Raw genomic sequence first — 23,316 nt, forward strand, 5'->3', positions numbered from 1 at the left:
GAGAGAGAGAGAGAGAGAGAGAGAGAGAGAGAGAGAGAGAGAGAGAGAGAGAGAGAGAGAGTCTGTGCCCTGTGGGCACGGAATTCAAACATTGAAAAGAAGGAGAAAAAAAAAATCAGATCGGCCAGGCTGATGTTCCGGAAAAGACTCACCTGAGCATCCCCAGCGTCTTACCCCCTCTCCAACTGCCCCGAGACCTTCCCCATCTCAGGCAGGGAAACAGCATTGCCCAGAGCCCAGTACACTATTCACACCTTCAAAGATGGGCTCCTGTGGCAAGAGCTCCACTCCGGGCTGGTGGGACTGAAATGATCTTCTCACGTGCCCGTTAGACAGGGTGGAATATTGGTTGTGTACCTTTGAGGTAAACGGATGGATTGAGGAGGGTGGAATTTGGGGTTCTGAGAATGGTCCAAAGCCACCATCTCATTTTTCGTCCCTTTATTTTCTTTTGAAGAATCTGTTTGCACTTGTCAGCTTGATGTTTAAAAGGGAGGGGGTCGGGCAAGGAAACCGGGGGGGGGGGGCACCAAGGGTAGAGGGAGAGAGATCATTCTGGAGTAGTTTGTGTCAATTGCACCTGGCGTTCGGATGCACGTTTTGCACACGCCACGCCTGGGTTTTGGCGGCGGGAAAAGTTTCCCCCAGCTCCTTCAAATATAAATCCTTTATCTGTCTCGCGGAGGGACAAAGTAGGCCTGAGTCAACGCTAGAGTAACCTCCGGACAGACAAGTAAACTCCCCACCCGCAGCTCGCGCCTCTCAGGCTCCTGTCTTGTCATGCTCAGCCCCAGCAGTTCGCAGCCCGCACTGGGGCGCAGGAGCTGCGCGTGGAAACACAGATCTCTAGCCAGGCTGGGCGTGTGAGCTAGGATGGTGACCTCGAGTTCTGAACGCTGAGGATGAGCCCTGTCTTGTCCCCTAACTATCCGGGTCACGCATAAGCCAGGCTCCCAGGTGCTGTCTGGCCATAGCTGCGACGCTCCCCGGGGTTCCGAGCGAGCGGTGCTGGAGCAAGGCTTGAGGCCCAAGGCCCCTGTCTCCGAGCGACTCCCGGTTTGTTTTCTGATAGCATGGAAGCAATCAGTCAGCCAGGAGACCAGAAGTCTTCTAGATACCCGCTTCATTTGCGAAGCCAGGGGCCAAGCCTAGGAGCCTTACAACCCTTTCTTTTGCCAGCCTTGGCCAGCACCGCCCTAGTGATATAAAGTGAGCACAAGTTCTGATGGGTGTTGGGACAAGCCGTCCTCATGCAGGTTGCATTAGCTGGTTTCTCTGGAGAGTGAATTGCGTGTTAGAGAAAGGCATTTGTGCGTCGGGCTCTAGGCTAAACACACTTCGTCTTGACCTTCCCTCTGGGTGTTTCTTCTCTCCAGTTCAGTCTTTAAACCCTTAGGTGGGGGCTAAGTAGGGGAGGCAGTGTTTGTAGGGTATTTGAAACCCTGCAAAGCAGCAGGCATCAGCGCCTGAGAGCTGTTTTGGGGTTTTCAAGCGGATTCCGTGAAGAGCCAACGTGGGAGTGGATTTTGTAAAAGGATGTTGGAGGACCTCTGTGGCCTCCCACCAGCCCACCCACTCACCACCACCCACCTGAGGAGGGGAACGTAGGGAAGAGGCGGCGGCGGCGGCGGCGGTGGCTAGAGCAAACCTGCCAGCTGCAGGTTGCCTAGAGGCGGGTTGACGGCCATCCTTTCACGCTCTCCTCCCCTGTGCCCAGCGAGACGCCGAACCCAACCTGGATTTGTTCTGAATGGTGGGGGAGAAAGTGAAATGCCACCAGATCAGTAGCAAGTAGCAGCTGCAGCGTTTCTCTCTTGGGAACCCCACTGCTCAGAAGCCTCCGAGTGATGTTTGTTTAACCAACAGCTTTCAAAGTAAACATCAGCGAGTCAGTCCAAAGAAGTTGGGAGCCAGGGGGGACTGGCAGAAAAAGTAATTTTTTTAAAAAAAAATAAAGCCTTTCCCCCACCAGAACAAAAAGAGCCCCCCCCCTTACACACACACCGTAAAAGGGCACAGGATCGCCACAAACATATACATAGTAAGGACTTGTTAGCGACAAGGTGATCTCAAAGAAAAACACAACCCCAGGGTGATGATGAGGGGGCTGTTGGTGACTGAGGGGGGTCACACGACAGCTTGCTGTGGGGAAGTGGATAGAAACGAACAAAGGGGTGAGGAGGGGCATTCCCTGCCCTAGAGGAATAAGGAGTCGGCTGAGAGCTGTTCGCCGCCAGCCCTGGTTTTGCCGCAGGCACCGAACTTTCCAATATCAAGATATTAACAGATGGTGCGGAGCGCAGGGAGGGCTCTTACTTACATAACCCGGCCACTGCGCCCGGTCGCGCCGCGATGCGAGAGGCGCTCGCCAGGCCTCGCGCTCGCCTTCCGTGGGGCTGCTCTTGTTCCCCGAGATCTCTTGCTCATCCGCAATCCCACCCACCCAGGCTTGGAAGGCCAGGGTTCGGAGAGGCTGTGATTTCGGTTGTCTTTTTTTCAGTACACAACAGGGAAGCTGGAAGAGTCTAGGTCAGAGATAAGCTGAGGGACGCCTGCGGGGACAAACGGGGTGCTCGCCCTCGTACTTGGAGGTGTCACAGAGTGGAATGTGCACTCACATACACATGGTCACACCAACACACGCGCCGCCACCACCACTGGGTGTGATCACCCTGTCTTGCTGTCAGAGAAGTACAAAGACAGGCTCCGGCAGCAGTGGCGCAGGAGTGAGGTAGGGTAAGGGTGCAAATGTGAGCAGACGCCTTGCAAGTGGGGCGCAGTGGCAAAATCACGCCAAATCTCTGGGTACAGCCACCCTTTCCAGCCCAGGCAGATTAGTAAGTGCTCTGTGAGAGTGGCGGTGTGGCCTCCCGTTGTCTTCACTCCCAAGGCCACCTCCGGAGAGAGGCCCAGCCCACTCCTCCCCGTGTCCCGGGTCCTGTATGTCACGCAACATGCAGGGGTGTGTTTGCGGAGCCCCTTGGCGCCGGCTTTCCAAAACCAGCGAGGATCGCTCCCGCGAGTACTGGAAAACCTGTGGGAAGGGCTGGAAGGCTGGGAGTGTGCCCGGCAGGCTTTGGGCGCTACCGGGGCTTCCTTGCGGTGTCCTCCTGTCCTCACTGCTGGCCTGGCCTTCTCGATCGGCCCCATGCTAGGCATCACAGCCTTCAGGTCGGGGAGACGGTGACCTCGAGAGACTGTGGCGCCACTGTCGCCACAGAGCGTTCTGGCGGAGGAGGTGGGGGGAGTTCGTCCCGGCCACCTGCCGGCTGCTTGGCCTGTCCCCACCAGGGTCCTACAGCCCTCGCCTCCTTCCTTGACCGCTGCAAGAGTGGTCGCTTGGCCCTGCTTGGCCCGGCTTAGCGCACACCGGACCGCACGGGGCAGCCACCTGCTCCGGGGGCAGAGAGCGTCCCACTGGGCTCCAAGCAGACGTGGGCCGTAGCCAGGCCCGGCTGTCCCCGCCATGTCCCCTCCCCCGCCGCCCGCCTGTTGCTGCGGTCCTGGCGCGACACAGCAGAGGCACACACTGGAGCCCAGACAGGGGACCCTCTGCAGGGATAGTGAGAGGGGCAGGACTTAGAAAGGGATGATGGTCTCCCGTTCAGCCTAGCCCAGCTCGGTCCATAGGTCTAGAGCTGTGTTGCTCGGTCTTTTCCTTTGATGTTTGAAAATTCAGAAGTGGTTGTGCATGTTCTGGGTTTGGGGGACAGGACTTAAGTTGCAGATAGATACTCAGGGTCTCAGAGCCTTGGACCGAGGACCAGCGCTAGATACAAACAGGTCAAGGCCAGAAGAACACTCAAGAAAGCCTGCGGTTGTGAATTTATTCCCAGAGAAGGGAGCCCGATGGAGTTGCATTTTGTTTAAATTAGAGCATGACGGAGCTGAAAGCCAGATTTCTATAATTTTTTTCTGGTAATATTTCTTTTATGAAGTATCTAAGTATCTGTTTGTCATCATTTTGAGATCAAAAGGCAAGCCCATATGCTACATAGTTCCCCAAAATTGACGTTTAAATATGTTTTAAATGTTTTATTCAACGTGGAGGAGGAGGCTGCTAGAGCGGCTACCATTGCGATAGGGCTTCGGAAATGGCTTGATATGGGGCAGGGGCGTCTGGGGACCTGCTAATAATTATAATTGCCCAAGATGCTTTTAAAAAGCTTCTGATTCCATCTCAGGTAAAGAAATCCATGAGAGGAACTAGCGATCTGGGGGTCATAGCAGGCCACTGGTCAGGGGCTGCCTCTTCTCTGGGACTTTGCCTCTACCTCTGTTCTCTTTATCTGTAAAATGGAAATAGTACCCCAAATCAATGAGTTAACAGAGACGTTTGGACACAGATGAAGTTGCTCAAGATGTGATTGGTAGTACCTGGCCATTTTAGAACAAGAGAGCAAGCAGGATGCCCGGATTGTTACACAAATACTCATACAGGGCCCTCCCTCCTGTTCTCAGCCTTCGGTGAAGCCAGTGCACTGTGAGACTAACTCATCAATGGCTGGCATCTGAACACTTTCTGTGCCCCACCCCTACCTCATTCAAGTATACAGAATAAATTCAGATCCACACTCGTCTTCAGACTTGGCCATGTGCTCCCAGGCACACAAAACTGTTCTTATCAAGTCCAGAGGAAAGCAGGGACTGTTTACCATCATGGCATAGGTAACAGATCTTCTCTGTAGAAGCCATAGATCAAGCCTATGAAAACAGGACCAAAAATTCTGCTGGACAGGGAACTGCAAGCAGGAAAAATAAGGTCAACACTTCTGGGTAAGACAAAAACAAATGTATGTCATATGTTTGAATATGTAAAATACCTCTCCAGAGTGAATGCAAAATAAAAAAATATCCTTAATAAAAATTCACTCAAACCCCACTGAATCCAAGCCACTGCAGGACACTACAGTGAGAGCCCAGCCAAGGGCAGCTGTGGAAGGGAGACAGGGAGGAAGGTGCCATGCCTGGCTGCCATGGTGTAGCAGGGCTAGGGAAGAGAGCCCAGGAAATGGGCCCGCTGACCCAGCAGACAGCAGATCAAGATGCTGGCTGGCTTGGAGCAGAAGAGTTAGCAGTTAACTAAATAGGCAGTACCAGGGGCCATTGGAACCTCAGAGCTGGAGCCAGGAGTTCTAGATTTCAGGGTTTCAAGAAAGGAACACCATGTTAAAGTGGACCAGGTCTGTGTAGGTGGACCTGGTGTAGGGGTCCCACACCTCCCTGCCATACCTGTCCTGGAATAGTGATGTGGATCTTTGGGGAGGGTGGGAAGTCTTATGCTTTTTAGCTAGTCTGTGCAGAGGTGGGAAATACCCGTGACCCTACAGGACAAAGGAAAACGACGGCTAAGACAACTAGAGATGGACATTGCTGGGCCCAAGCTGTTAGGAAGAACAGGGCAACTTGTGGCTTCCGTTCACAAACCCTGCCTAGCAGAAGGAATACTTTTGTTTTTTTTTTTTTTTTTTTCTACACTACTTGTGGGTGAGGGCTCAGGGAAAGAGTGTGTGGGAGACTTCTGGTGGGAGAAAAGGAGAGAGAGCATGGGGTGGGTAACAGAAAAAAGGGAAAATTGGAGGGTGTGGGTGGGAGTTGAGAGAGTACAGGGGTGTGTGGGGGCTGCCTGCAGAGTGTGAGTGAGCCAGAGGGGTCACATATAGCTGGAGAGATAATGAAAGAGAGGGGGGCGAGAGGGGCGTGTGGAAGGAGCCAGGGGATGCAGGAAACCTCGGTGGGCATGCAACTCAGTGCCAGTCCTAGCCCTCTTCAGGAGCGAGGAGCAGGGTTGACGTGGGGGAGAAGGGCCAGGCAAGAGTGAAGATGAGGTGGGAGGCTAAATCTGGCCTTGGTTTCAGTCTGGTGAAGGCCAATGTTTCTTGGCTTCCTCTAGGACAGCCTTTCGAAGCAGCTCACTTGATAATCCCAGGCTGGCTGTGAAGAGACTTGGAACAACACCTTGGAGCCATCAGCCACTGAGGACAGATATCTTGGGTTCTTTCTGTTTGTGTACATGCGTGCACTTGTGCGTGTGCGTGTAAGGAGGGGTGGTATGACCTCTGACCACAGCAAACACACCCTTGTGTGTGCTTGCTGGGCCTTAGACCCTGCACATCAGCTTCCCCTTTGCTCCTGAATCAGTCTCCTTCTGCCCCAGCCTTGGCTCCCTCACTCCTCAGAGGCCAACAGACCCAGTGCTTCACTTTCTCCAACACTGGACAGCTCCCTGTGTCTCTCCTCAGGGATTAGGTCTGGCTGTGGTTTTAGAAGGGTCCAATAGCAGTGAGGCTCCAAGTGGAGTCAAAACAGGGATCATTTTCTTGATTCCAGGGCATCACTGCTGCGAGCCCCTGCAAAGCCTGGTGTGTGGCGGCCCTGTGGAGAGCAGCCCACGGACAATTCCGACGCTGACCCAACATGAGCAGTGATTAGCTGTGTTTGATTTGGTCAGCTTTCTGAAGCCTCAGTCAGAAGCTCTGTTCTAGAAAATCTGGATGAGGCAAAAGCGTGAAGACCTCATTTTCTCATATTCCAGCTTGACCTCTCCATGAAAACAGTGAAGATGCAGTAGGCATGCGCCGTCGCAGCCACCTGCCATAGCGGCAGTGATCTCTCTGGTTAAGAACGCTTGCTGCTGCTTCGCCCAAAGCATCCATCTGGGGTGGTTTACTACTCTCTATAACTCCAGATCCAGGGAATCTGACACCCTCATTTGGCCTCTGCTGGCAATTGCACTCATATGCACACACGCACACACACACACACAAAAATAAGTTCTGAAAACAAAAGGTCATAGAGGATGAGAGGACTCACTTAAGTGTGGTCTATGAGATAAAAGGAAAATGTGGTGACCTAAAATGCACAGTGGATTTGGATGTCCTGATTGCAGGATCATTGTAAAGTAGAAGACACAGCTGGGTGGTGGTGGTGCGTGCCTTTAATCCCAGCACTTGGGAGGCAGAGGCAGGTAGATCTCTGAGTTCAAGGCCAGCCTGGTCTACAAGAGCTAGTTCCAAGACAACTAGAGCTGTTACACAGAGAAACCCTGTGTTGAAAAAACAAACAAACAAACAAACAAAACCCAAAAAACAAAGTAGAAGACTCTGAGCGAGAACATCAAGTCTGATGTATGTGATCCTCCCAACAGCCAGGGCTATCCCTCATAGCATTAGTGAGTCAGCTGAGAGGGGAGGAGATCCCGCACCTTGGTCAAGCCCAAAAGACAGTACTTGCAGAGCACGGATTAGAACCTAGTGTTGTGTGACAAAACCTCTCCTGGGAAGATAAAACACACAACTCCTCCCTGTCAGGGATCCCATGACAGCCCACAGTACACACCACTAAAGTTCAGCTTTATCGGGGTTACTTACAGGAATAGAAATGACTCAATTACCAAGGCCCACCCCAGCATGGGCGACAACTCACAAAAGCTGGGACAGCTGGAGCACACTGCACAGTCTGCAGGCCACTCAACAGATTGGAGTATGTCCTTTCCAAGTGACTCTGGTCTAAACCTCTTCCAGGCATTTCTCTCAGGCAGCTGGTCCAGTCTCAGAGTCTGAATCTTTTCCCTTGTGAGAGTCCTTGGGCAACTCATCACTCATCTGAGACACTCACCTTGTATTGTTTACTCTGGCAGGGAAGGGGCCTAGTGAATCTGGTCAGTTTCAGGGACTTCCTGGAGCTGTTTTTAGTTGTTTATCCTTTTTTTTTTCCCCAAGACAGGGTTTCTCTGTGTAACAGCTGTCCTGGAAGTCGTTCTGTAGCTCATGCTGGCCTTGAATTCACAGAGATTCTGGTGCTTCTGACCCCCAAGTATTGGGATTAAAGGTGTGCACCACCATAGCTGGTACAGTTGTTCATCTTCTTATTTCAGGAAGGAGCTTTCTGTGAGATGGAACATTTCAATCTTGGAGAAAAGTGTTACAAACTCACACGTCATCCTGCATGAAGCTGAGGCCATTTCTCTTAGACTGTAGAAATCTCTGCCGTAAGAGTTTGTGTGTATTTATGTTTTCCTTGCATGTATGTATAGGTGTAATGTGTGTCCTTAGGGTCTGTAGAGGTCAGAAGACATTGGATCTCCTGGAACTGGAGGTAAGGTGGCTGTAAACCAACCACTTAAGTGCTGAGAGGTGGAGCCCAGGTCCTCTGTAATAGCATCCAGTGCTCTTGACCTCTGGGCCACCATGCAAGCCCCTGTATTGTTTCAATCAACTGGACTGTCATAGCTGCAGCTTTTCCTCAATTATCCTGCCATCACCCAAACTGTGGACATTTCCACAACAAAGTTAGCGAACGGAGAGAATCACCAAGTTGTTAGTTTATGTTTTCCCTCGGATTTAAGTAAAGCCAGTAAAGGTAGAGGCCGTGCAGTCCAGGATTCACTGTGCGCCACAGAAAGCCCATTTTGTTGAAATAGAATTGTAAAAAAGTAAAAAGGGGGCGGGCTAATCCTGTTAAACGTGGTGCGTGTTTCTGCAGTGTGCAGGGAGAGGTTAGAGCAGGAAAGAGACCAAGCACTGTGTCGGTCTCACTGAGCTAACGTGACAACTTGTCTTCGGCGATCTTTACAGCGTGTTAGGCAACAGTGGCTGGCTCAGAAGTGTTTTCTAGCGTTCCTTTGTGTCGCCCACGGGGTTCTTTCATTTCTTAAATTTTCTTTCTTTTCCTGCCCCTTTCTTCCCCACACTGCTCTATTTTGCTGTTTAATCCGCGGTGTCTCCCTCAAGTCAAAACATTTAGCTGGCTCTGATCGAGATTTGGTTTTGAAGATGCCCTTTGACCTTGGACTGTGCGAAGCAGCCCCTGAGAAGTCAGCAGTCCACCCTCGACCCTGTGCCCTCTCCTGGGGCTCCAGAAACAGCTTTTGGGGGAAACCAGCTCATTCTGGGTCGCATAGCGAAGCTGGCCTCCCTCCCCCTTTCTCCCATTTCTTCCTTCTCTCCTCTTCACCCTGATTTCTTTTCTCTTTCACCCCTTCCTCCTTTGTTTCCTCCCAGCTCACTGGCTTTCATCTTTTCTAGAAGGTCCATTTCTATCTCACAATTCCTTCTCCCTCCCTCCCTTCCTTCCTTCCTCCCTCCCTCCCTCCCTCCCTCCCTCCCTCCCTCCCTCCCTTCCTTCCTTCTTTCCTTCCTTTCTTTCGTTTTTTTTGCTGTTTTCTTTCTAGTTCTCCTTCATCTCGATGGTTTTCTTTCATCTTTTCTCTCCTAGAATTATCTTTTCAGGAATGAGGTACTAGGCTCTGAATCTAGGGCTTTGCCAACTCCAAACACACATTGAGCTGTGTTCTCAGCTCTGCTCTCTTAGATGCTCCTTGCCTTCTTCACAGTTATTTAATCCCCTTCCTTCTTTCCTTTCCTTTAAACAACACAGTGACACTTCTAACAAGAGGTTATGCACGCTTGAAAGTTTCCAGCTGAAGCGAGGTCAGGTGAACGGCTCCCACTGCTGACATGAGCAAATGGAGGAAGAGCTGATGTAGAGGAAGCACGGCTCTGAGACTCCGTCACTGTCTTTCCGAAGCAGGTGTCCAGCCTGTTTGGTGATGTGGCTGGCTGTCCATCCTTCTGTGGTTTCGGCACCCTCTGGCCCACGGTCCCTTCCCCCACTTTCCCTACTGGCTTACCACCAGAGGCTAGATGTTGAGTCAATGGAAAAACAACACTGGCCAACATTAAAGGGAGACTGTTTGGAAAAGGAAGGCCCTGCTGAGGCACGGAGGAAGCCTGCGTGTTAACACGGGCCACCTCTTATCTGGGGCAGCTGGGGCTGAGCTGCGCATGCTCACTCCATCCTTTGGCAAGAGGTCTTCTGCAGTCAGGCAGCCCTGGGGCTGAGGAGCCATTCTTGGTCCCAGAACTATAGTGTCCCCAGAACTATAGAGACAAATGCCATTGCTCCCCCTAGAGACTGAGAAGCTAAGTTTTGAAGGGAGCATGCTCCCTAAAACCGTATCTCTGGGCCCAGGCACTAATTCCCACGTGCTGTGAGCACAACCGCAACCCAACCGTTTCCGACAGGAAAGCGAGTACTGAGAAAGAGAGAAAGCAACCCGAAGGAAAGGGGACAAGGGCGTGTGGGTGGACCCGTGGCTCTGAGTTGGCTGCCCTTAGGCCTTGAACAGAAGGCAAATGGCTACCCTGCCATAGATTCACTGAATTTCCTCGTATGGTCCGGTCAGTTTCATGGTGTTGACATCTTCAGACCTTGCTCTGGGGGAAGACTTAGCAGAACCTTTCCCGAGGAGGTCTGTCTACACAGCCAGCCACAGACTCACCTGTGGGTGGGTAAAATCATGCCCAAGCTCACGAGCGCAGTGTTTACTTGGGGTGAAGTCCCTTTGATAACTTCTGGACATTTCACTTTTGGAAACCTTGGCTGCATGCAAAAATGCAGAGCAGCTTGGGGTTCCCCTCTGCTTCCGGGTCAGTTTGAATCAGATGCCAGATAATGTGAGCTAGTCATTGCTGCCTGGTCCCCCCTCCCCTCGCGTGCACGTGTGTGTGTGTGTGTGTGTGTGTGTGTGTGTGTCTCAGAGGACAACTTGTGAGGATGAGTTCCGATCTCGTCTTCTAATGCATGAGTCCTGGGAATGGGATCCAGATTGTCATGCCCTCATGGTGCCCTTGACCCAGTGGACCATTTAGATGGCCCACACATGAAGTTGATTTTAATTTTTACTTTTGGTCTTTGTTTTGTTTTGTACGGTTTTTCTGTAGATGTGTGATGTGACCCCCAGGCATGTAACTTATATGTACCATTATATGAAAAAAAATTTGGTTTGATGCTTCCCAAGGCCAACCTATAGGTCATAACCCATGTAACACATTGGCGAACTTTACTCCTGAGTTTGTCCCTATGAGCCGCTTGAGAAGAATGTTCCTTTAAATGGGAGAGGGATTGACTGCAAGAATGTGATTGGTGAGCTCCCGTCCCCATTGAAGGATCAAAGATCAGGATTGCACCAGTAGGCTGCTGGCTTCCAGTATCCTTGTGTTGAGCCTCAGCTTCTAATCACCAGCTGGGCTTTCTCCTCAGAGAACCCAGTCATCTGGGTGCTGGATTTATCTGTAGCTGCTTAGGGGAGTTGTCAATCAGTGGAAATTCTGCCAGTGATGTGTGGCATCCATTTTAACAAACATGAATAACATCTCCTCCCATGTCCCCAGTCATCCTTCTGTCCTTTCTCATCCAAGGCTTGAGTTTCAGACAGGGTAGAAAGCAAGCTTTTCTTTAGGCTCCTCTTTGGTCTAGGAAGACAGTTTATGACAGATGATTTGGATCTCACTGAAGCCTCATCAATAAGAAAAATCACTAATTAACCAACAAACTGAATGTAAGCTATATTAAATTCAGTCTTATCGTCCATTTCTTCATGGAAGTTTCTGGCATTTGTGAACTTCATGAGTGTTTAGTTGTGAGGTTGTTTTGAACTTTTGAATGATTTAAGGACCCAAGTAGAGGTGGAAGGGTAAGGGAGAAAAAGTGAAAAAGCATAAAAAGTAATTAAATGTATCAGTTAAAACCTCCAAGATCACTTTTTATGTGAATTTTTGACTTCCTCAAAACCCCAAAAGTGTTTTGCTCATATTAGTCCTGTCAAGAGAAGCTGGACTCACGTGTTGTCTCATCCTGGAGGTTCCATAGCCGGGTTGCTAACGTGGGGCTGAAACAAATGGTACGGAAGTCCACGTTCCCACAGGCAGAAGGCATTCGCAGTTACACTAATCATCAGAGTTTCATGCTGATGACGGGGGAGGGGTAGAGCCCTTCACATCGCCTTGTTTAGTTATGTTCGCTATGAAGAAAAATCGTTGTTTACCCCTGGGGAATTTCTGAAGGAAAAAAAATCAATTTCTATCAATGAGTGATATTTTTCTCTGCAAGGGGTATTGACTCCACAATGGTGAGTTATTTTCCTCAGACACTGAGAATGGTTAGTGGACATGTCTTTTATGATCTCATCAGCATGTCGTTTTCAGCAGAGGCATCCTATTCAGGACATCCCAACTTCTGAATTGCCTCTGGTTGGAGAATTTTAGAGTCTCGATACATCTATATGAAATACTCCTGTAGACTGTATTCTAAGTTAACAGGTATGGCCTCCCCATTCTGCTGCTTTATGGGGGTGTAGCTTTTGTGATGGGGCAGCAGGTGGTAGAGAATCTTAGCCTGTTCTCTGGCTCTTCTCAGTGTATTCTCTTGGCTCCTGCATACACCCATGACCCTCTCCTGGGGTCACATCTCCCTCACTGCTCCAGGACTCCTTTCCTTCCTTTTATATTATAGTGCCATACTGGTATTTTTAATTTTGATGGTCAACCAAAACCAATTATTTTCTTTAGAAATGTTCTTACTGGGAAGACAAGGCTGCCTCAAACTCCCCATGTAGTCCAGGTTAGTTCGAACTCATCCCATTATCCCAAGTATTGGGATTATAGGCATTTGCTACCATATCCAGCTTGAACTAAAATTTTATGTTGTCAGAGAACCCTTTATGTGAATGAACCTTTTGAGAGGTGGAGATGGAGGAAAAGTCAGGGAATGTTGAAGCCTTGTGAGCTGCTTGACTTGAACAGTCAACTTGATGCAGCCTAGAGTCTTCTGAGATGAGCATCTCACCTGAGCAATTGCAGAGATCCAATCATCTTATGCGTGTATATGTGGAGTATTGTCTTGATTGCTCACTGATGCATGAGGACTCAGCCTGGGGACAGCGCCATATTTATGCAGGTGATCCTGGGCTGCATAAGAAAACCAGATAAGTATGAGCCCGAATGAGCACACAAACTGTGTTACTTCGTGGTTTCTAGTTTAAGTTCCTGCTTGAGTTTGTGCCCTGACTTCTCTCAGTGGTGGACTGTGTCCTGGAAGTATAGCCAGACAAACCCTTTCCTTCTCTAAGTGGCTTTGGTCATGGTGTTTGTCACAGCAACAAAATGAAACTAGGATGCTTTGTCACTCACTGTGAAGGATCATTCTCTCTGTTAGTTCATTGTCTCGAATTTTGTGCTTTCTTAATATATTTTCCTTGATTGTGTGCAGATGGAGTAAGCTCTAGTGTCATTCCTCAGGAGCCTTCTACCTTATTTTTGAGACCAGAGCTCTGTTATTGGCCTGGAGCATGGCTATTAGAATAGGCAGGTTGACCAGTAAGCCCCAGAGATCTACCTAGCTACCTTGCTAGTGCTGATTTTGCAAGCACATACCACTATGATTTTGTTGCTGGTTTTTTTTTTTGCTGTTGTTTATTTGTTTTTGTTGTCATTTGTTTTGTTGTTTTTTTGTTTTGTTTTTATGTGGGGGATGGAGGTTGAGGCAAGACCTCATGCTTATGTACCAAGCACTTCATTGCCTGAGCCACCGCTCCAGCCCATTATTGTTGGAGTGCTTCTGGGATACATTTGCTAAATCTGAGGTTTTTTCCTTCTTTCTTCTTGTCTCACTGAATGACTGCAGTCACCTTACACCCAGGGGTATGCTCATTTTGACACTCTTGTCTGTAATGTTTGCCCAAAAACCACAGGTTAGGTCATGGTCTTGCTTAATACTCATGTCAGGGCTCTCAGAAGAACATCTAAAAGCTCCATTGTGCCCCAAGCTTACACACAATCTGTTTCCTGTTCTGAGTTTCTGATATCTTGCTGTTTTCTCTTTGGATATCCATGTCTCCCCCTGATTCTTTATTCTAATACCCGGATCATATCTAAATATGTGGGGCCTTTCTTGAAAAGCACCAGACTGTGGTTGAAATATGCCCCTACTCCTGAGCTCACCCAAGAGTTTAACCCCTGAATTCAGATCTCAACCATGTTAGGAGAGTGAAACTCAACCCTGCTCAGTTGTCTGAGATGTCTATGGGAAGTGATGAGAATGGATCTCCCATGTTGAGACATGATGGTCTTATAAGGAGAAGGGGAGCCTCCTAGAAATCCCTCACAGAGCCCAGGCCATGGAACTTGCCTGCATGTACCGCCTTCAAGCCCACAAGTGACATGAACCTGTCTTTATATAGTACCCTCCCTCAGGTATTTTATTTCAGTAACAGAGATGCTGGCCAATAAACCCCTCATCCTTCTCTAGATAAGTTCTTCACTTTCCAAGGTCCAATTTAAAATTCATTTGCGTGAGAAAGGTCAGCTTCTGGTTAGTTTTGGTCAAATTAATGCAATCCAGCATCATTTGGAAAGCTAGAACCTCAGCTGAGGAATTGCCTCCCCCAGAATGACCCATAGGCAAGGGCAAGTGTGTGGGGACATTTTGATGATTGATGTGGGTGGGCCCAGCCCCAGCCCATTGTGGGCAGTGCCACCCCTGAGCAGATGGTTCTTAGTTTTCTGAGAAGGCAATCTGTGCAAGTTGTGGAGCACAGTCCAGGAAATAGTGCTTCTCCTGGCCTCTGTTCCCGTTACTGCCTTAAATCCCCACGCTGTCTTCCCTTCAGGGTGGACTGTAACATATAAGGTGAAGTAAACCCCTTGGTTCCCAAGCTGCTTTTGGTCAAGGCGTTGTTAATCACAGCGACAGAAAGCAGGCTAGGACAGCTGCCTAATCTCGAAACCCTGGTCACACATGCCTTTTGTTGATCAAAAATGAAGTAAAGTTGTTCATCCAGCCGCATTCTCCGAGTGCTTCTGGTGGGCTAGCTGTTGGGATGTCATATAAGATAACAAAGTCCTTGCCCCGCGGAACTTACATTGCAGTCTCCAAGCAGGAAGTGACCATAGCTCTTTAATAAATGGATACAAGTGAAGCTAGGACCGGGCAGAGAGGGCTGAAGATGACTGCCGGGAAGATGCCAAGAGGAGGGTTGCTCAGCACAGAATTCCCAATACCTGCCACAGAGCCTGGTACCTGAGAAAACACCCTGGAAGCCTTTGCTAAATGAGAATCCTGATGGCTGGAACGAGGACCTGGAAGATAAAAAGGCTGCAATTAGGTATCAGCTGAATATATAAGTCTGTGCTTTTGGAACCAGTTTCCCTGGTGAGAACATGTTGGCCTTGTGTTAACCATGTTTTCAGGATGAGCTGGGGTCAAGCCTGACCTCCGTTTAGAGTTGGTCACATCCATACCTGTTGAAATAGGAGCGACAGGGCTGTGTCCCCGGCACCCGGCCGCCCGCATGGCTAGTTTATACCCAGAAATAATTACATGGAAACTGTATTCTTTCAAACACTGCCTGGCCCGGCTAGGTCCAGTTTTTTAGTGGCTAGCTCTTACATATTGTTCTAACCCATTTCTAATATTCTGTGTAGCCCATGAGCTGGCTTACCAGAGAGGATCTTAACCTGCATCTGTCTGGAGTGGGAGCATCATGGCGACTCCTCCTCTAACCTTCTTTCTCCCAGAATTCTCTTCTGTATACTCCGCCTACCTAATTTTCTATCCAATAAAATGGGCCAAGGCAGTTTCTTTATTAGTAAGAAATCATTCCCACATCATTTCCCCTTTTTCCGTTTAAACAAAAAAGAAAGGCTTTAACTTTAGCATAGTAAAATTACATATAACAAAACAGTTATCAAGTAAGAATTACAGTTACAATATTTATATCTATTTTATCTCTTACCATAACTAAGGAAAACTATAACTATTCATTCTTCAACTCCATCAAAGACTCCAGAAGGATATAATATTACCTAAGTAAACAAGAAATAAGAAAACTCTAGAAATGACAGAGACATCTCGCTGCCTGGACAGTCACCCAAAGTTCTTTGGTACCGTTGGGGCATCCATCTTCGGCCTACAGGCCCATGGTATCCAGATACATTTCCATGAAGCAGGAAATTTCAAAGACAGTTCAGTCATTTTCTGCTGTGTCCTGCAGAATGTCTCGCAGACTCTTTCATGAATCAGGAACCCCGAAAGACCATCTCACCTTTAGGCAAGTTCAGCAGTCCTCTCTCTGAGGGTTCTCTGTGTCCAGTTTATGCAACAGTCCAGGCAAGAGCAGTTTCTTGCCCAAATGACTATCCAACTCCATAAGGATCCTCTTCGATGCCCATCTTCCTCTTGAAGTAGCTGGTGCTGCCAGGAGCAGACGTGTCTCCTTGTCATGAAAAGTCCTAAGTTATTAAAATATTTTAAATGCCATATTCTGCAGTCTTTGAAAGATATGAAGAATGCCTATCTAACTGAAATATATCTCTATATATCTAGAAAATCTAATTAACATGACTACAAGCTTAACTATTAGCGATGATTATCCATTAACAACCTATATTTCCTAATTATACATTACATTTTTAAATGAACTACACAATCACAATACCTTAATCAAGATCAAAAATACATATACATATAACAAAATTGACCTTAAAATCCATACCAATGCAAATTATTCATATCTATATCATATCCCCCTTTAAATGTAAAAGAACATTTATAAACAATATTTGGGAACATGGGCGTAGTTTTTTCTCTCCAAACTGCTTCCTGCTGAATAGGGGCGTCGTTAATTAGGTCGTTCATGATATAACCTGTGTGCTAGTTTCATCTCAGTTGGCAATTGAGCGAAGCAATTTTTTGAGGGTGTTCACAGCAACCTTTCAGGAGGGCGTGGTCTATCATACCAAATCGGAATAGATGCAATCCACAGGGTCACATCCTCTGTGAAAACAAAAGAAGGACTTTTCCAAAGCATCATAACCTTAGATCCAAATTCTGAAGTCAAGATACCTTTAGAACATATGTGCAGGTTCAGCTTAGCAGCCCATATAATGAAATGTCTCTCTGTACTTAGCTCCTTCACAGTCAAAAATTTTAAAGAAAACACAATGTACATAATCCAGACTCTCTGTGAATTTTCCATTTTTACGTGGCTTATTTTTCTTTATTTCTCTTAATCTATAACTATCTGTACTTCTGTACTCTGTCTCTTTAAAGACTTTACCCTTTTTCTTTTTAAGACATTAACTTTATTCTTTATATTCTTTTTCTTCTCTCTCTCAAGCCTACGTACATTCATCCAACAGTGTCTGAATCTGTTTTATTGTGAATCTGTAATTTTTTTTTTTTTACTATCCAGGAGCATTTCTTAAAATGTTAAGCAGTTCTTAAAAACTTAAGTTGCGCCATATACAGGTAATACGGTACTGCTTGTGTCCTGCCCAGTCTAAACCTTAACTGCGCCGTTTTAAGGTAATTACGGTAGTTCCTGCCTGAGACCAGCACAGTTCAGCATGGCGGAGCTGAGCCAAGCTGCTCCTGCCTCAGAGCCATTTGGTGCCCCTGAGCCACCACAGTTCCAGGCACACAGCAGTCCACATTGGAGCCGCAATCAGCAGTTTAACTCTGAGACTGAGTGTGCAGCACAGAAACTCTTTTCATCCAAGTTACAGCCAAATCTGACACGCAGAGCACTGCGCAGTCTGAAAATGCGTCTCTGTATGGCGGCAGGAATCCGCCATGCTCTTCCGCCTGCCTAAGCCTGATTCTGCCGTCTGCCCAGGTGCAGGCGGGAAGCGCTGAGCCATCGGCACAGTCTCAGAGCACTCTCCTCCGATCCCAAGCGGGAACACAAACATCCAGTCCCATAAAAGCCTTGAAATGCTTTAAAGCCAGAGTTCACGCTGGCAGCATAGCTCCAGGAAGCAGCGCTTTAAAATGACGCGGCTTTTTTTTTTTTTTTTTGCTGTTGCTGAATCAGGAATCTCTCTACAGAACGCCACCAACAAAACAGCAAAAATCTGTGTTAAACTCTCTCTCCCTTATTTTTAAGCCTTCTCAGGTTTTTAAGTGGATTTAGCCATCACGTCTGGGCGCCATCTGTTGAAATAGGAGCGGCGGCAGGGCTGCGTCCCCGGCACCCGGCCGCCCGCATGGCTAGCTTATGCCCAGAAATAATTACACGGAAACTGTATTCTTTCAAACACTGCCTGGCCCGGATAGTTCCAGTTCCTTATGGCTAGCTCTTACATATTGTTCTAACCCATTTCTAATATTCTGTGTAGCCCACGAGCTGGCTTACCAGGGAGGATCTTAACCTGCGTCTGTCTGGAACGGGAGAACCATGGCGACTCCTCACACAGCTTCTTTTTCCCAGCATTCTCCTCTGTCTACTCCGCCTACCTAATTTTCTATCCAATAAAATGGGCCAAGGCAGTTTCTTTATTAGTAAAAAATCATTCCCACATCACATACCTGTCAAGCGAAGGAATCATATACTCTTTCTTCTTACCCAGATTGAGACTGCCTGTGAATGAAACGTGAGTGCCCGAAAGAATCCTTGTTCTCTTTGGTTTCTATTTATACTGACGACCAACTATTTTGCAATGAAGGGTAGGATTTTTTTTTCTGTGATCTGCATACGTGTTTTTAAATGACTAATGAAGCCAATCTGGACCTGGCAGATTTCGCCTCTACTTGTGAATATGTGATCCCCCCGAAAGCTAGCTGGCTTCCTGCTCTGGTTGCAATGGCCTCACTATTGGCATTCTGCATTTAAAGCCTTTTCCATTTTGTATCTTGTCACTGGCTCTGGCTCTTAGCATCCCCCATCCCTTCTTATTTTTAAGCCCACATTATCTTCTCAAGAATGGTCTGAAGATTAGGGGTGAAAGGCTCAGTAGGCAAAGTGCTTGCGGTGTAAGCGTGAGGGCTGGAGTTCAGATCCCCAGCGCCCATGTGAAACCTGGGTGTGGCTGCACGCACCTTCAGTCTCCAAGCTGAAGAGATGAAGACAGGAGCCTCCTTGGGGCTTATTGGCCAGTCAGTCTAGCCAATCAGTAAGCTCTAGGTTCAGTGAGAGACAGGTTTCAAAAACAAAACAAAACAAAAAGCCATAGAGAGTTATCGAGAAAGACACAGTGTGAACTTCTGGCCGCTTTATACATATCCACACACATGCATATGAACATGTACACACATATGTAGTCCTCCACACACACATGCATATGAACATGTACACACATATGTAGTCCTCCACACACACGCATATGAACATGTACACACATATGTAGTCCTCCACACACATGCATATGAACATGTACACACATATGTAGTCCTCCACACACATGCATATGAACATGTACACACATATGCAGTCCTCCACACACACGCATATGAACATGTACACACATATGTAGTCCTCCACACACACGCATATGAACATGTACACACATATGTAGTCCTCCACACACATGCATATGAACATGTACACACATATGTAGTCCTCCACACACATGCATATGAACATGTACACACATATGCAGTCCTCCACACACATGCATATGAACATGTACACACATATGCAGTCCTCCCACAAAAGACTATTCTGAAGATTAGATATCTTTGATTAGTAAAATATTTTGGGGTGCAGAGTTGAGAAGAAGAAGGACTGAACCAAATTGGGTCCGTTCTCTATTCCTGGCCACGGTAATTAAACCCTGAGACGAGAGACAGGAAAAAGGGCTCTTCCCTAGGCCTCTGCTGTGTTCTTCCTTCATCCCACCTTCCTGGTGAGATGCTGGCCTTTTCCTCTTCCTGGGGACCTTTCCTGGTCTTGCCCCTTAGCTGTCAGTCTGCCACCCAGTTCATACAAGAAATGCCAGGGGAAGTTCCCCCTCCCAAGTTCATGTTGGCTCTTAGCCACACTGTTTTGTTTGGCCCCCATCTCTCTGTGTGACTCTTTACTAATCTCCATGATCAGATTCAAGAAGCCCCAGCAGAATGTCATGTGATCTGCCTTCCCTCCTCCTTAGCATCCTCAGTCTGCAGGCGCTTGTGATGAGGTCTACATGTAGCTGCTGTTGGCGTTAACTAAAGTTTGTATTTGCTCTCTTCCTCGGGTTATTAATGTTATAAATGCCAAGTTATACATGTGTGTGTGTGCACACGCATGCGTGTGTGTGCGTGTTTGACTATACAAGCATGTTTCAGAGTCCAAATGTTAACCTTTCATTCCTTCCTCAGGGGCTGTCCTCCTTAGTTTTGGGACAGGATAGCTCCCTGTCCTAGAACTCACCAAGTAGGGTAAGATGATTGTCCAATGAGCCCAGAGGTCCTGTGTTCCTGCCTCTTTGAGGCTGGGGTTATAAGCACACCTGAGTTTTTACATGGGTTCTGGGGGGGGGGTCAAGTGTTGGTCCTCATTTTGATGTTGCAGCCACTTTGTGGACTGAGCTATTTCTTCAGCCCCAGCTACGTAGTTTTAAAACTTATTAAATGCCTCCCTACCTTAAACTGTAAGCTGCATCAATGCAGGGAAAGATGCATGCTTTGTCAACCAGTCTGCACAGTTCTGACCAGTGTAAACATGTCTAGGGATCTTCGTGAGATGTGGGTTGCATACTGAAGGAATGAAGGCTTGGGGAGATTTGCACCCACCCTCCTGTTTTTTTTTTTTTTTTTTTTGTCTAAATGTGTACAAATTGATATAGGCTAAGAAATTCAATAACTGTCTTTAGTCTCTGTGTGGGGACATGTGACAAGACCCAGAATTCCTGGCACCGCCCTTTTACAGCATTAAAAAAAAAAGAAAGAAAGAAAAACTTGGCGTATTACATCAACCAGATTTTCCCCCTTTGTCTCAAATAAGGCTCAGCTGAACAGTAGCCTCCTCACCCAGCACAACAATCAAAAACTCACAGGCCCTCAGCTGCCTGGGATGATGTCACAGAACTCTCAAGAAGGCTTGCTGCTGAGCTGGGCTCGGGTCCAGCTCACACAATTCTTCCTGCCACTTTCAGAGCCTGAGAGAGATTAGGTGGTCGCTCTCTTTCTCTCTCTCTTTTTAATTCTTCTTTTTCTTTCTCTCTCTTTTCCCCTCTCTTTTTCATCTTCTCAAAAGGCATCTTGGTTTACGTCTAAGCACAACATTAGCTCTGGCTGCCCCAAATAACATTTTAATTGAAGTCTCAGTCCAAACAAATGCCCGGCCTCTTTATTAACCCCAACAGTGTAATTTTTCACCCTAAGCCCGATTCAGGGGGAACTGTCTCACTTAAACTGCCGTGCGACAGAACATGGCAGCTTTCCGCTATCATCTCTTTTCTGACCTTAATTTGAACCTTAATCTCTCTTAGCCATGCTCTCTTTATTAGCTGGCCACAGTGTGCCCAGTGCTAATTTTCTTGTTAGATTCTCCCACTGTAGACGTGGGTTCAGTCCACCTCAGCTCCCCTGTAGTATTATCAAGGTTTCTTTCTTGGCCTTTTTTTTTTTTCACGGAAAGGAAAGGAAATCTTTTATTTGTTTTTGTTTAGTAATTTCAATAGCTACTTTGCAAAAGGCTCTGTAGAACTTTAGCTATTTCTGATGTTCACAAAATGTATGTGCATAAAAATAATATACTCTTTAATTGTCAGGAAAACTCTTGAAAGTAGGTACAAAGGATTCTTCACCTATAGACAGACCCACAATTAGAAAACAAAGCAGAAAACCAAGATTATTACTTTACTAATTCAGGCAAAGACAATATTTTTTTATCAGAAACCTCTGACCTTGGGGGGCACCTGAATTATTCAGATAATAGCTTTAATTCCTTCATTCATTTTAACGCTTAGACATGACCAATGACTAACAACAGAGAAAGTAATTTCTTTTTCCTAATTATACCTTCCCGTTTTTTTGACATTGGTAAAATGATCCACATTAGAATGCAGGGGAAAAAAAGCATACTTTTCAATCACAATGATAAAAAATGTGTTTCTCTATTTGGAGTCTAGCTTAATATAGCAGAAGTTTGTAGGTAGAAAACAGTGCTTATGATCGTGTGCCCAATTAAATTTATTATAGGTTTTCGTACTTTTTGGCATCGCTATGAAAGCATATTAGTTATTATTCTTTATAACCTAATTGGCGGCTTTGTGTCTAGTCGCCCTTCTGTTCTCTGCAGAATACAATAGTTTGTTGATTGCAAAAAAATTACATTTCTGTGACTTTAAAGTCTTAGAACTGGGGTTGCCATTGAAAGTTGGAGGTACGGTCGGGTGTTTCGGAGGGCAAGGACCCAGTACCCTCTGGGAGTGAGGAGGGAGGCAGCTGGGGACAATTGCCTGTTCCCTGCAGAGCTCCGTGGCCCTAACAGCAAGTTGGCGTGATAAACTTTGCCTTCATTTCACAGGCTAGAACAATTAGCGGGAATGAACCAGAGTTCTCCTGGATCACAGTTTATTATATGCTATTAAATTCCATTATTCAAGAAGTTGCTACTATGATCATAAAACTTCTCCCCCAGCCCTCCATGTATTTTCTGTTGTGCGATGGCTGCTTGCTTCTCCGATGGGCAAGGTTTCTTTCTCTTTTCCGTTAGCACTTATTCAGAGTGCTTGAAGCTAATTTGGGAACAAATCTTTGAAAAGACAACAAAAATGAGATGTGAAAACACACACACACACACACACTCACACACACCCCAACGGATGAAGGGTCTTAATTAGTCCGTTATTTGACACGCACGATTTAACATGGTGTGCTTAGTGCTCCACATTCCCCAAAGAGAAAGGCTCTTTTCCCCATCCCCAACCTTCCCCCTCTTATTCATTCTGTCCCCTTGTCACTTTCCATTAACCAGTGATGACATCCTCCGCTGGAAGGGGGAGCAAGTAGATTATTTCCAAACTGGTGTAAGTGACACTCAAAGGTCTGACCCAAAGGGGGGTTTATGATAGCAACAAGCTCCTCAGCCCCTGGAGTTAGAGAATGTCACTTCAATAACACACCCAAGTCCCTCGTCACAGCATGTCTGCAGCAAGTTGCCAAATGTCCAGGAGTGCTGGGACGAGGACGTGTATGGAAACATACTGGGTGGTGGTACCATCTCAAGTTATCTTTGTTGCTAGCAGCAACGAGAAGATGCTACAACGACACAGACCTCCTGCACCATCCATTCTGCAGGCAAGGAGACTGGGGACTGCACAGTTTGCCTCAGTTGTCTCCGCTCACACTGTAAGTGATGGAGCTGAAGTTCGTCTCGTTTAGTGGGCTCCAAGCTCATGTCTCTTTCTGGAAGGGCCATAAACCAGCTTTCTGGCGGGGGTGGCAGCATTTCTTCTAAAATCTGAAGGTTAAACCTACCTGAAAATGGTACTGTCCTCAGGGGCTGCAGACAGCGAGGAACAGAATAAGATGGGGGAAAAAAAAGTGGCTAGACTTTGCTAAGAAAAGAAGGGGGTGGCTTGCTTGGGTTAGCCTGGTTGTAGGACCCGCTTCTCTGCCTGCTCCCCACACCCCTCCGATGCTTCTGCTTCTGTGCCTGCTTCCCACACCTCTACCCTGCTTCTGCTTATCTGCCTGCTGCCCACACCCCTCCCCTGTTTCTGTTACTCTGCCTGCTCCACACACCCCTCCCCTGCTTCTGCTTCTCTGTCT

General features: G+C 47.3%; 1 protein-coding gene across 3 annotated transcripts in view; it reads right to left on the reverse strand.

The window, feature by feature from the left end:
• The window catches only part of Prox1 (prospero homeobox 1), a 55,397-nt gene extending 52,686 nt beyond the window's left edge, over window positions 1–2,711 (reverse strand). Inside the window, exons 1-2 of one of the 3 annotated variants that reach the window (XM_050148199.1) lie at window positions 1,591–2,711; window positions 153–357 (exon numbers count right to left, since the gene is read on the reverse strand). The gene's annotated coding sequence lies outside the window, so the exon portion shown is untranslated. The remainder of the gene's footprint in view (window positions 1–152; window positions 358–1,590) is intronic. The other 2 variants (XM_050148195.1, XM_050148197.1) reach the window with 2 other exon arrangements.
• Between the last annotated feature and the right edge of the window lie 20,605 nt (window positions 2,712–23,316).

Source organism: Alexandromys fortis, unplaced genomic scaffold (assembly GCF_014885135.2).
Source record: "Alexandromys fortis isolate MF-2015 unplaced genomic scaffold, M_Fortis_MF-2015_v1.1 scaffold_62, whole genome shotgun sequence".
In the NCBI taxonomy this organism is placed as follows: Eukaryota; Metazoa; Chordata; class Mammalia; order Rodentia; family Cricetidae; genus Alexandromys; species Alexandromys fortis.